This window comes from Somniosus microcephalus, chromosome 7 (genome assembly GCF_052327205.1).
Source record: "Somniosus microcephalus isolate GS21.2 chromosome 7, FLI_Smic_1.0, whole genome shotgun sequence".
In the NCBI taxonomy this organism is placed as follows: domain Eukaryota; kingdom Metazoa; phylum Chordata; class Chondrichthyes; order Squaliformes; family Somniosidae; genus Somniosus; species Somniosus microcephalus.
In genome coordinates, this window is record NC_140993.1 from 38,904,400 (window position 1) to 38,918,970 (window position 14,571).

Sequence of the window (14,571 nt, forward strand, 5' to 3'; positions counted from 1 at the left end):
TGCCCCGTTGCCTGCTGATGTCTTTAGGGTTTTCACCGCCCAAAACAGAGATGCCCCAGTGATTTAAATGTAACTGCAGGTATCCTGCTTCCCTGGATGGGCTCTTCGTCGATGATCCTCTTGATGGTAATGTAGGGGGTTTTGCTCTGCCCAATTATAGCGGTCTTTAGTGCCTGTTAATGTATTGGGCCTCTGTCTCCTTTATACCCTTGCAGCTTATGTTAGCCTGCAGGTTGGGTGTCACTAAACACCCTCTAAGGAGATAGAGAACAACAGCTTATAGAGGAGGACTAGAATACGGTGACGACCCGCACAGTTTATACCTAATCTGCGGGGTACTCCTGAGCCCAAGGACTCCTATAGTCCTCTCTTTTTTTCCCTAGCCTGCTGTTCCCTTGTTTGGCAGATTCGAAGCGCCCTAATGCCCCTATCTGGTTCTAACTCCAGAATTTGGATGGAGAACGATGCACTTTAAATAGACACCCGGAGACAAGCAGTCCTTGGAAAAAACAGGTGACAACCAATTTTATTTGGTTCTACCACAAACGTAATAAACACACACACTCTCTAACTATAAATAAAATATGGGAGAGAACGGACATAACGAAAATGTTTTACACTGTTTTAACTTTACCAAGTCTAATCCCACCAACCCACTTTCCTACCTAGACTAGACTGACAGTTGCAGGCCCTTGGATTATACTCACAGCCTATTTTGAGTGCGGTTGTTGGGTTGTTGCTGTTGTTGGTTGGTTTGTGCTTGATGGAAAAGGCTCCCGAAATAGCGGGAGTGAATGCCGTCTTCCACAGCCACTTCGGTCGTTGGTGTCTTCTTGTTGATGTCCCCGGGACGGGAGTCGGTATACAGTGCGGTTTCTTGCGGTGATGTTGCACCGTCTGGTAGCGGAGTAAACTTTCAGTATGCCGATTGAGTCTGGGGCCTGATGGTGGATCTTCTCATCAGCGTGGTTGGAGTTCTTTAGATGGTAGTTCGCCCCAGCTCGTCTCTCCCTCAGCTTCTTAACTCGCTCTCCTGCTCTTTCTTCTGGTCACCTAATAATCTCTTGGTTCTGTATTTTATACTATTATGTCCGTGTATAATTGAGACATGGAGAGCAGGAGTTGATTATAACAAGTCTTTACTGAATGGAGACAATCGGGGAACTGAAACTACAGAAGATTGCTAGCGCCTTTTATACAGGGGTGGTCACTGCCGGTACTGCAGTCTGAGACCAGTTATTCCCTTAAAGGTACATACACAACAATTCCTCCCCTTTTAGATAAACAGTACATAACATTCATTTAACAACTAAATGATAACTAATTACAATCACAATTACGGTTGCTAGATACATTGGTTGAGGTTAAGTAATTATAAGTTCAGTCTTTGAGGAGGCTTCCTGATTCTGTCTGGATAACGCCTCTTTGGGGTATCAGGTTCTTCTGGCAAGGTTGAGTCTGGATCAATGTCGTTGTTTGGTTCACCTGCTTCCAATATCACCGATTCTGCGGTAGCTGCAATTCGTACGTCGGTTTCATCGCCAGGTGTATCAGATCGTGGTGTGGAGTTGACGTTTTCCAGTGACTCTAGAATCTGGTCAGCATGGCGTCTTACAAGGCTCTCTCCAACGTCCACGGTATACATGAGAGGTCCTTGCCGTGTACAAATCGTTCCTGGCTGCCATTTCTCTGTACGGTAGTCCCGGGCCAAAACTGGTTGACCTATCTTAAAACTCCTGGTCAGCCTTTCATTCATATTCTGAAACTGCCTGTTCTCCACATCTCTTCGGACGTTTGGCTTAACCAAATCCAAGCGGCATCGTAGTCTTCGATTGAAGAACATCATGGCTGGAGTTTGGTTGGTAACCGCATGTGTCGCATTTCGGTAGGCAAACAAGAAGTTGTCCACCTTGTGTTGTAGGGGTATATCTTCATTACACATTGCCTTGATAGCCTTCTTGAATGTTTGAACAAACCTCTCGGCCAATCCATTAGTGGCTGGATGATATGGGGCAGATGTGTAATGCTTAACACCATTGTTCTTTAAGAACCTCCGGAACTCTTCAGACACAAACTGTGGTCCATTGTCAGAGCAAATCTGTTCAGGCAGCCCATTTCTGGCGAATATGGTTCGTAATACTGTGATGGTTTTTTCTGTGGTGGTTGAGGACATTTTTATTACCTCTGGCCACTTTGAATGTGCATCCACCGCAATTAAAAACATCGAGTCCATGAAGGGACCAGCAAAATCAATGTGCACCCTTTGCCATGGAGATGAGGGCCACTCCCATGGATGTAGAGGGGCTTGTGGTGGGGCGTTTTGGACCTTCTGGCATCCTGTACAGCTCTTGGTCATCTCTTCGATTTCTCTATCGATTCCCGGCCACCACACAAACGCTCTGGCTAAGTTCTTCATTTTTACCCCTCCCAGATGACCCTCATGAAGCTCATTGAGCACTCTATCCTTCAATTTGGGTGGAATTACTACTCTGGATCCACACATCAAGGTTCCCCTGCACACTGACAGCTGTTCTCTTCTCGGCGAGAATGCTGGCAGCAGTGGTTCGCCATGTGCTGGCCATCCCTTCACCGTTAAATCATAGACCCGGGATAGTGTCGGGTCATTTCGTGCTTCCTTTTCTATGTTTGCATTCGTTACAGGGAGGCATTCGACTATGGTCGAGTGAAATATCTCCATTGGATCCACTGCAAGTTCTTCTTCCACCGTCGGCAACGGTAGGCGCGACAATCCATCAGCATTCCCATGCTGTTTAGTTCCTTTGTACTCGGTGTCATATTGGTGTGCCCCTAGGAAAAGGGACCACCTCTGCAGCCGTTGTGCTGTCATTATCGGTACGCCCTTCTGAGGGTTGAAAATGGAGACAAGAGGTTGATGATCAGTTAGTAGAGTAAATTTTTGACCGTGCAGGTAGTGATTAAACTTCTTCACCCCCCACACTAGGCTGAGGGCCTCTCTGTCAATCTGGGCGTAGTTACGCTCAGCTGAAGGTAACGAGCGTGACGCAAAAGCTATCGGCCTCTCTAAAACATCAAGGAATTTATGTGACAGTACCGCCTCAATGCCGTAGGGAGACGCATCACAAGCCAGTTTTATCGGCAGTGATGGGTTGTAGTGAGCCAATACTTCTCTTGAAGTGATTAAGTCCTCACTCTTCTGAAAGGCCCGCTTACAGTCATTGCTCCATTTCCATGCTACTCCCATCCGTAGTAGGGCGTTCAGTGGGTGCAGAATTGTGGACAAATTCGGTAAAAACTTATGGTAGCAATTCACCAATCCGAGGAATGACCTCAGTTGCGACACATTTTCAGGCGCTGGGGCCTTAACAACTGCTTCAATTTTGTCAGGGGACTTATGTAACCCCTCTTCATCAATCACGTGGCCACAATACGATATCTGTTTCTTAAAAACTCGCACTTGGTGCGGTTGGCTCGTAGCCCATGTTCCCGTAGTCTAGTGAGCACCTGTTCTAGGTTGTTAAGTTGTTCACTGTCATCTTCACCTGCCACTAGGCTGTCGTCCAAGTAACACTGAGTCCCCGGAATCCCTTGCAGGACTTGTTCCATCGCTCTTTGCCATATCGCCGGAGCTGATGCTACTCCGAATACCAATCGATGATACTGGTAAAGACCTTTGTGAGTGTTTATCGTGAGATACTTCCTAGAGGATTCTTCAACCTCCATCTGCAAATATGCTTGTGCTAGGTCAATTTTTGTAAAACGCTTCCCTCCAGATAGTGAGGCGAAGATATCTTCTATCCTTGGAAGAGGATATTGCACTGTGTGAAGGACTGGGTTCACCGTCACCTTGAAGTCCCCACGGATGGAAACCTTCCTTGGCTCCTCAGACTTATTGCTTAACGTTTTCTTCATGACAGGAACGATGGGTGTCGCCCACTTGCTCCAGTCTACCTTAGACAACACGCCTGCATTCTCCAAATTCTCCAGCTCTGCCTCGACGGCTGGGCGAATTGCATATGGTACAAAAACTTGGGAATTGCATTCTCCTCTATTTTTATCGAGGCGGTTACGCCTTTAAGAGTGCCCAGTTCTTGTTGAAATACCTCTTTGGCGTTAGCTAAGATTGTTGACAATCGTCCAGGAGTGACGTCTTCATCTTTTTTACCATCCACCGTCATTGCATGAATGGAGTGCCAATCTAAGCTTATCTTTCTGATCCATTCATGTCCCAATAACGGTGGTCCACCATCTTGCAGTATGTAGAGATACAATTTCCGTATTTTCTTGCCGTTGTATTCGACAGGCACCCTTATTTTTCCTCTGGGGTATACTTTTTGCCCCGTATATGTCGTCAAGACGATGGATGTCTCTCTCAAGGGTATGCGTGAGAATAGCCGCTCGTAGTCTCGTCGATTCATGACGGTTAGCGCTGATCCTGTATCCGATTCCATTTTAACTTGGGACCCTGTTATCATGAGGGTGACCCAAATGGTTCGGTGATCCTCTTTTGCAATTACATTGTGAAGTTTGAGACAGCTCAGTCTCTTGTTCTCGGATTCACTATCGCTCATCTGGTCTTCGGAACTACTGTCCATCATCTTTTGTACTTTCTTGTACGGTTCCTTAGTAGCCTTTTTGTTGTCGTTGGTCTTCTTCCCAGACCTGCAAACTCGTGCAATGTGTCCCATCTTTCCGCATTGCCTGCATATTTTGTCCTTGGGCCAGCAGCCCTTCTGGTCATGGTTAGTTCTGCCGCAGCGATAACATTTTGCAAATCCCTGTGTCATTTCGTGGGTTCCGTATTCCTGTGGCTTTTGTTGTATTTCCGCAGCTCCCCTGGCTGCTGCTTCATACGATACTGCCACGCTGAAAGCCTTATCTAGCGTCAGCTCTTTCTCTGAGAGTAACTTCTTCTGTGTTCCTTCACTCAGGAGTCCACAGACAAATTTGTCCCGTAGGATATCTACCAGTCCTGCTCCGAACTGGCAGTGCTTTGATAGCTTGCGTAGTTCCGTAAGGCACTCAGCATTGCTCTCATCTTTATCACAGAATCACAGAATCACAGAAACCCCACAGTGCAGATAGAGGCCATTTCGGCCCATCGAGCCTGCACCGACACATATCCCACCCGATCCCCGTAACCCCTGCACCGACACATATCCCACCCTATCCCCGTAACCCCTACACCAACACCTATCCCACCCTATCCCCGTAACCGCACGTATTTAATCCCCCTAACACTAAGGGTCAATTTATCATAGCCAATCAACCTAACCCGCACATCTTTGGACTGTGGGAGGAAACCGGAGCACCCGGAGAAAACCCACGCAAACACGGGGAGAATGTGCAAACTCCACACAGACAGTCGCCCGAGGCCGGATTCGAACCCGGGTCCCTGGCGCTGTGAGGCAACAGTGCTAACCACTATGCCACCGTGCTGCCCTTTATGCTGAGTTCTCCTGTGGAATTTAAATCTTTCTGCTATCAGCAGCGGTGCAGGGTTTAGGTGTTCCTGTAGGATAGCAACAATTTCGGTAAAACTCTTCGCCTTCGGTTTGGCTGGAGTAATCAGGTCCCGCAATAGGCCGTACGTTCTAGCGCCCATTAAGTTTAGCAATACCGATGCCTTTTTCTCATCGGCTATTTCGTTTGCCTCGCAATATACCTCGACTCTTTCCACATACGTGGTCCAGTCCTCTATTGCATTATCAAAGGCAGTGATACAGCCAGTCTTCGGCATCTTGAAAATCTAAAATGGCGCCTCCCGCGCTTTGCCTTCTTCCCCGATTTAACAAAATGGTGCCTCCCGCGCTTTGCCTTCTTCCCCGCTGGATTAAGATGGCACCTCCCGCGCTTTGCCTTCTTCCCCGCTGTTGCTAGCGCTGCTTTCCGCGGTTTCTGTTGCAACCTGCAGCTCCTCGCGGTTTTCTGCGCGTTTAATATTTCTTTTTTAAAATTATTTTCCCGTCATGGAACAACCCTGTGGGACTCTTGCCTCCCTCTTCTCAGGTCCGTACGCTGCCTGGCTTCGTAGCACCGGCCGCGCCCTGTGTGCTCCACCCTCTCTCTCTCTCCTCTTCCCGACAACGCCGCTCGGCCCCGTTGCATGCCACCCGCTCGAGTTCTCGACCGCCGCAGCCCAGGAAGGATCAGTGTACTAACTGCCACCAGCCCGATTAGCTGAAGCACCGTCAACAGGAACAAGGCCTGGCTCTCGACAGCTTCTCCTGTAATCTTCAACTCCGCTGACTCAGGGGCGGATGCCCACGGTCGACGCCCATTTCTACTGCTTCTTTCTTCCTTCTGGCCTCGACCTCTGCTCACTTTGCTTCAGGAATGGATCCCATGAGGTGGTGCAGACTGTAGGTAAGTTCGTATCTGCTCATCGCCAATATTATGTCCATGTATAATTGAGACACGGACAGCAGGAGTTGATTATAACAAGTCTTTACTGAGTGGAGACAATCGGGAAACTGAAACTACAGAAGATTGCTAGCGCCTTTTATACAGGGGTGGTCACTGCCGGTACTGCAGTCTGAGACCAGTTATTCCCTTAAAGGTACATACACAACATATACCCAATTCCATTTCGGCCTCTTCGCACCCAATTAAATTGGTGTTTACAAGTGTGAGGGCAGGGGTATTGTTTTGAGTGCACATCGGCTCCTCCAAGTCTGCTGTCCCATTGTGTCAGTCCTGGGACTTGATTATTTTGGGCCACCTCTTAACTGTAGTGATCCCAAAACTATTGTCCCTAGTTCGAGTTGATTAAGGTGATGATGGCCTGTACTCATAGCTCGATTAGGGGTGAGTCACATATTCAAACCTGGGCCGGGTAGTCCCCATTGGCCGGGGAGTTCCTTGCTTCAGGCCCGACTCAGTCCCCTGATTGGCCTTTGAGAATGCACTTTGTTTCGATTGGCCGACATCTATGGCTCGCTTCTGAGCCACAGTCCCCTGTATTCAGATATCCCAGCCTACTTTTTGGGACCACTGCATTGGCCAAAAATGTTGGTTTTAAACTGTATAGGGCAATCCAATTTTGGTCACCTTGCCCTTAGAGGGCTCCAATAAAACGTGGTTGTGGTTTTCCAAACCCTACAGTAAGGCAGAGCACTGGAGTCGAGGCGGGAGAGAGAGAGAGAGAGATGGTTTCCCGAGAGACTAGTTATACTCTTCCTGGTAGCCCTTATCTCTCGCCAGATCAGCTTACTTCTTTGTCTGACCTGGACGTGTTGAAGCTTATACAAAGGAAACCGATTTGGGCCCATCGACCTGGATGGCCGGTTTATTGGTTTTAAACGTCTCATAAGTGTTCCCCTTTGTCCAACTGGTTTTGTGATGGGGCCATTCTAGTTTGAATGCCCCGTCGATTGCTTGCAAACAGTGTTGATGTCCTCTAACGAAGGCCTGAATGCAGCTGTTACATATTGACTGTCTGTACAAACGACCTTGATGGGTTTTAATCAGAGGCCCGAATGCCACTGCATTTGCTTCTCATGCATAAATGCAGAAGGTCTGTCTGCATTCTCATTTCCTTCTTTGTCAGCCCAAAACTGAAACTTACAGGCCTTGGCCATGAGGTTGACCGAAGCCATCTTGTTGAGCCCTGGAGCCCTGGATTTAAACTCAGCCCAGTCAGGGTTTTTTCAATAAGCCAAAAGTAATCTTCGGGGGAGACATGAAATTTGCAAATCCTTTCAGTCCCCCCTAGGATACTGAAACTTGCTTGAAGTGTCCAATCAAGGTGAGCAAATTTCTGACCCCCCACAAACAACCTTCCCCTATATTTATCTATCCACGATCCCTCGACACATACATTCCCCTTACTTAGAGAAAACCACGGTGCACAACAGGCATCTATTGATAGAAACAATTACTATCTGTTACAATAGTCCAAGCACGGAGGGGGTCCAACACCCCTGCACTACTTGGGACATCATAAAACTTTATTACAACACACAATCTTTGATAAAATTAAACATCAGGCCAAAAACATATTTATTAAAAATAACGAGCGGAAGGAACGAGCTTTATTAAAAATAACGAACGGATCTGCCATCACTCGGCAGTGATATGACACAAAGCTCACACGGGTGTTTCTTCTTCCACTTGGGCATACTGGTCCTTCCACAACCCTTTTGCTTTAAATTCTACCCCGGGACCCTTTCTCCTACACTGGACACAAACCAGGTAGAGGACGATCCCTAGCTGACAGACTACTAAGATGTGGGATGCCATTCGAATCCAGGAGGGGACCTCTATACTCTCAAAAACGTCCCACCAGGGCGGGGTCGTAATATCTAAAATGTCAGCTCCTATCTGTACAGTCTTCTGTTCCAAAGTGTAGAAGTGCTTTTGTGATACTAGAACGACTTTTAATAACTTGGTAAGGTGCTCTGGGAGAGGGGGAATCGGGTAACCGAAGTGGGCGACATATTTCTGGAGGTGGGTAAAATTCTCCTCCACAGTGAGGTGAACAGTGGATGGTTCAGGAATGGGGACAATTCGTATCTGTGCCACTTGAACTTCTGCCTCGGGTTTGAAACAGAAGCTGCTGTCCCTCACCGCGCACCAGCTGTGCTGTCCGTGCTGGTAGTGCGACGCTCCTGTGGTGACGCAATACGTCCCACCTCCTATATATGCTACCTGTGGGGGAACATGGCCTTGTGCCATGGCTTCCATGGTACAATTTATAGGTTTTGCGTCAGCAGCTCTGAACCCGCATTGTGGTTTCGAATAGGCATTCAAGTGCTGGGGACACAGGATGATGTGTGCTCCCCGGCTACGGCACCCCGAGAGGTCAGTACCAATCATAGCGTGCTCCCACTTTATGACACAGGGCGGGACCGCTGCAAAATGAATGTGAGCCCCCCCTTGAATGATTCCAATGTTCTCCACCCTGTATACCGGTGCGGGTCGGGCCGTCCCACCCATGACCGGCATTCTTACAACTATCCCCATAATTGGTAAAACTCTCCTCTGCATCCCGTTCGCCGCTCCCATCGATCGCTATCGGTGCTGTGTCTCTGGAGCACCCATAGAGGTGGGAATCCTCCATGTCACCTCTCCCTCCGAAGCTCAGTCCTATCAGGGCGAGTAGGATTACGCCCCCCTTCATTCCGTAAATTTTCCTGTAACAGATATAGAAGCACACAGCCAGGTTCCCTAGAGGTTCGCTGGCTTGGGTGAAGCATGGTCGGGTCTTGCGACCTCGACTCAAATGTACACACTCTGAGCAGATTACATAAAACTACCCATCACCTTAATTAGAATTAAATTAAACACCCTAACTTAACCTTATACATATTACTAAACTTAAACAAAGCTATGTACATCTGCCGCCCGTCTCCGAGCGGCCAGCCTAATCTCTGTTAGGACTGTTGCAGGCTACTACCTGTGGTGAAGCTGGACTGATCTCCACTTCTGGTCCCTCGCAGCTTATGGCTGCTGGCTGGGGACCTCTGTCTTTCGGCTTCTCCTTGACTCGGGAGGCCGCCCTTTTGAACTGAAGAGTCGGTGACCATACTTTTCTGGGCTGGGGTGGCCGAGGAGACCTCCTAGGGAGTGCTACTGGTGGGGCTATCCTGGTGAGCGGACCCTTGGCTGGGGTCACAGTCCTCGCTGGCTGGGGGCCTTCTCCCTCGGGTCCCTCCCCTCCCAAACCTGAACTGGGGACGGGCAATCCCTCGCCACCGGCTGCCGGTGGCTGAGGGTCTTCCCCTCCAGGTTCAAAACCTGGTTCGGGCTTCTCCTCCTCGGAATCCCATGAGAGAGGGGGAGTGGTCTGGACAAAGTGCTGGGGAACTTCTCCCTTGACGCACGCGACTGCGCCTGCGTGTGCAGCCTGTGTGTGCGCGCCCGCTGCGGGCTGAGGATTTCTAACCTTGGGTTGGATCCCAGCTGCCTGCTTCTTCGCCTCCTGCTTAAACAGCTCACACTGGTCATGAACCATTTTAAAAACCCTTAGCTGACCCTCTAAACTGCTAGCCCTTGCTTTTAACCTAGCGTTCTCCTCCCTTAAAGCCTGCTCAACTAACATAGCCTCCGCAACCTGGCACCGCAGGTATTCCTCCACTTTACAGGAGGTCTCTTCCTGTGCGTGTCTTTCTGGGGGACACAGGTTGACAGGCTGCGCTGGCTCTAGTCATTGCTGTGGGTTGTATGGGGCTGATGGGATTACAACACCGGTGGGGGCTGCTATTCTCCCCTGGCTAGTCAGGAGGAGAGATCGTATCGACTCCAAGAGTGGATCGATCGCAGCGGGAGGGATACCTGGATCTGCCTTTTGGGCTGGGGCTGATGAACTCTTTCCCTTATTCTCCTTCCAGGGATTCATACAATCCTTTCGCCAGTGGCCGTCCTTCCCACACCCGTAACAGTTTAACTTAGTCTGGGAGGGACTGTTCCCCTCCTGGAGCCACTCTTTCTTATTCCGGCCCCCAGGTTTGACCTCATGGACTTTACCCTTGGGTTGGGGCGTCTCGATACCCCTTATATTTTTAAATCCTATCGTGAGCTGGCGGATCACCGTTTCCTCGGTGGTCTGGGGGCTACTGGGGTCAAACCAGGCCGCAGCCTGGGCTCGGATTCGGGGCAGGCAGTATGTCATTAGACAACGGAGCCAGTGGGTCAATTGGGCTTCGTTCAGTAATGTCCACGCTGGCATTCCCGGGCATGCGCTCCGGTAGACTGGCCACAGCCTGTCTGCGAACGCCTGTGGGGACTCCCCTGGGAGCTGTACCGTTTTTTCCACCCGGGCGAACGGACTACCGTCATTGAGTCCTATGGCCTCCAATATTTCGTTCCTCAAATCCTCATAATCTTTCTGCCCCTTTTTACATTCATCAGATAGGGTCTGGAGGAGATCACTCCCCAGAGAAAACAGCAGCATCTTAGCTTGCTCTGCGTCATCGCAGTCATTGACGCACGCTGCCTGTTCTATCTCCCTGAAGTGCAGGGAGGGGTCTCCCTTTTCGGTGAGCTTGGGGATGTGACTAACCATGGCCCTGAGCTGTTGGATGCCATGTGGCACCACAAACTGATTTTGAATGGCCCCTGTGTCCTCGTCATCAACGGGCGGGCCGTACCTCCATTGTCGGAGGGGGTACACCGGTCCTGGTCCCGGCCTATCTAGCGGGGCCTGCTTTGCTTCCCCTACCACTTCATCCTCCACCCCCCTTTGCTGCCAGAACTCCTGAAAACTCGGAGCTATGGGTGGCGGCCGTGGGACCCCTGATTCCCTAGCCAACTTTGTTCTGGGTGCTGCCTGTGGGACGGTTCTGTTTGGGTTGCCGGTAAAGTCCGACTGGCATACCTTCGGGCTGATGAGACATATCATGCCCTTCGCCCTCGATAAGGCCATGCCCAAGCTTTCTATCTCCTCCCTACAGGGCCCGTGATCTGCCTCCTCGAACCCCCGGTCGCAGGCTAGCTTGTATGCTGCCTTTACCTCCCTTACTTTCTCCTCCTGCTCTTTTAATTCTTGGGTGAGGTCGCAAATCGTGTCCTGCAGCCTTATCTCGCTGCCCCTCGCCCCTCTGACCAAGTGCTCCATCTTGTGCCTAGTGCTGGCTTTACTTTCAGCGGTCTGGTATTCCAGGCACTCTACCCTTGCCTGATGTTCCTGTTGCACCTCGACGGCCCGGGCCTCCAGGCGCTCTACCTTTGCCTGGTGTTCCTTGGCCGTCTGCGCTCTTTCTTGGCTTAACGCCTGAAGCGCCACTAGCACCTTCTCTTCCGCTAAAACCTTATCCTGCATGTCTAGGGCCAATTTCTTGAGTTTGGCAGCCTGTGCTGCTACAACACTGTCCAGCACTAGGACTTGTTTCTTATAACACATTAACCAGACTGCCTTTTCAATTGCCCTCTTATGCTGTTTACTCGCCGTCCACTGGGCGGCGGCGTCTATGGGACGCTCGGCCTTTAACATAGTGCCCACCCATTTCTTGGCGATATTGACCTTTCTGCACACATAAGTGGACAACCTCTCTTCCATTGCGGTTTCTCCCTCCGCACCACTGTCTGTCATATCGCATACTGTCGCCGATGCTCCTGCCTGGCTCGCCATTTCTGTAGGGGGTTTTGATTTGGGGTTTTTGTCTGGTCAGTCAGTTGTGTGCCTGAGCTGCCCCAGCCCCGTGCAGTTTGAACCGCTTCCCCCTTTTTAGTTCTGAGCACCGGACTTATTTACGAGTAGCGATATAGAAAAACGAGACCAGTGGTTTGGTGCAAAGAAAACCAATGTTTATTAAAATAGAGAAATAATTGCTATACAGAGAAAATCACTATGGATGCAACACAATTACACTTAGCGGGGGAGGAGAAACGGGCACATCGAGGGAAAATGACTAAAATGACAATTTTAGCAATCCCCTTAACTCCCACCCTTTACACCTATCTAGGTTGTCTTGTGATGGGCCAGAAAATTGATGCTCACCAGTCGAGGATGTTGGAACGCCTGCTCCATGCCCCGTTGCCTGCCGATGTCTTTAGGGTTTTCACCACCCAAAACAGAGATACCCCAGTGATTTAAATGTAACTGCGGGTATCCTGCTTCCCTGGACGGGCTCTTCGTCGATGATCCTCTTGATGGTAAGGCAGGGCACCGGAGTCAAGGCGGGAGAGAGAGAGAGATGGTTTCCCGCGGGACTAGTTATACCCTTCCTGGTAGCCCTTATCTCTCGCCAGATCAGCTTACTTCTTTGTCTGACCTGGACATGTTGAAGCTTATACGAAGGAAACCGATCTGGGCCCATCGACCTGGATGGCCGGTTAATCGGTTTTAAATGTCTCATAAGTGTTCCCCTTTGTCCAACTGGTTTCGTGATGGGGCCATTCCGGTTTGAATGACCTGTTGATCGCTTGCAAACAGCGTTGATGTCCTCTAACGAAGGTCTGAATGCAGCTATTACATATTGACTGTCTGTACAAACGACCTTGATGGGTTTTAATCAGAGGCCCGAATGCCACTGCGTTTGCTTCTCATGCATAAATGCAGAAGGTCTGTCTCAAAATCTCATTTCCTTCTTTGTCAGCCCAAAACTGAAACTTACAGGCCTTGGCCATGAGGTTGACCGCAGCCATCTTGTTGAGCCCTGGATCCCTGGATTTTAAACTCAGTCCAGCCAGGGTTTTTTCAAAAAGCCAAAAGTAAATCTTTGGGGGAGACATGAAATTTGCGAATCCTTTCACAGTAGAAGACACAAAAAGCATACCAAAAATGTTGGGGAACCAAGGGTCTAATGAGGGTGGGTAACTTAACATAATTAATATAAGTAGAGAAAAAGCACTAGAGAAACTAATGGGACTAAAAGCCAACAAATCCCCTGGACCTGACGGCCTACATCCTAGGGTTCTAAAAGAGGTGGCTGAAGAGATAGTGGATGCATTGGTTTTGATCTTCCAAAATTCCCTAGATTCTGGAATGGTCCCAGCGGATTGGAAGGTCACAAATGTAGGTCACAAGAAAGGAGGCAGAGAAAAAACAGGGAACTACAGGTCAGTTAGCCTGACATCTGTCGTTGGGAAAGTGCTGGATTCCATTGTTAAGGAAGTGGCGTCAAGTCACTTAGAAAGTCATAACATGATTAGGTGGAGTCAACATAGTTTTATGAAAGGGAAATCGCGTTTGAAAAAATTTATTAGAGTTTTTTGAGGATGTAACTAGTAGGGTAGATATACCAGTGGATGTAGCATATTAGGCTTTCCAAAAGGCATTCGATAAGGTGCCACATAAAAGGTTATTATACAAGATTAGGGCTCATGGGGTTGGGGGTAATGTAGTAGCATGGATAGAGGATTGGTTAATGGATCTTTTTCTTTTTTCAGGTTGGCAGGGTGTAACTAGTGGGATACTGCAAGGATCAGTGTTGGGGTGTAAGGGGTTTTCTCTCCGAGATCGCAGCGGTTTCTCTCGCCAGAGGCCTCTCTCTCTCTTTTGCACAGTAAAACCTTGAGTGGTTCGACCCACTCATCCCTTAGGTTCTAGACACTGGACTTAGGTGCAGGAACTACAATGCAGAGAATACTCTTATACACCAAGTTTAATGAAACAAAATGAAATTTTATTGCATAAGGAAAAACAAATCAAATGCAAGCAAATAAGAGGGTACATGGGAGGCAAAAACAAATCATAACAATACAGTACTAGCTAAAATAGATACAGGCATATTCTACTTTACAAAAGTCATTATGAAATGGGGAAACACACGGAACATCGAGGGACAACAACTCATGTTAATTATACCCAAAATGCCCACCACCTTTAACCTATCTAGATCCGATTATGAAGGGCCAGAAACATGCTCACCAATCCAAATAGTAATTGCAAGGTTTTGAAACAGGTCTGCGTTTTGATCCCCTCAGGTGTCCTGTTTCCTCGTGGTCAGTGGAGCCACAGTGGGCTGCGCCACACTTCTCCCGAGGTGAAGGTCACGGGTAGGCTGGACACTGGCAGGCTTGGATGTCGGCGGGGACAGAGACCATCTGCTTGACCCCGGTTGGAAGCCTCTAGCCGGCTTTCATATAGGTTTCTTCTGTAGTTTTCTACCCTCATGTTTCGTCAACGGCCCGGGGGTGGTCGATGATCTC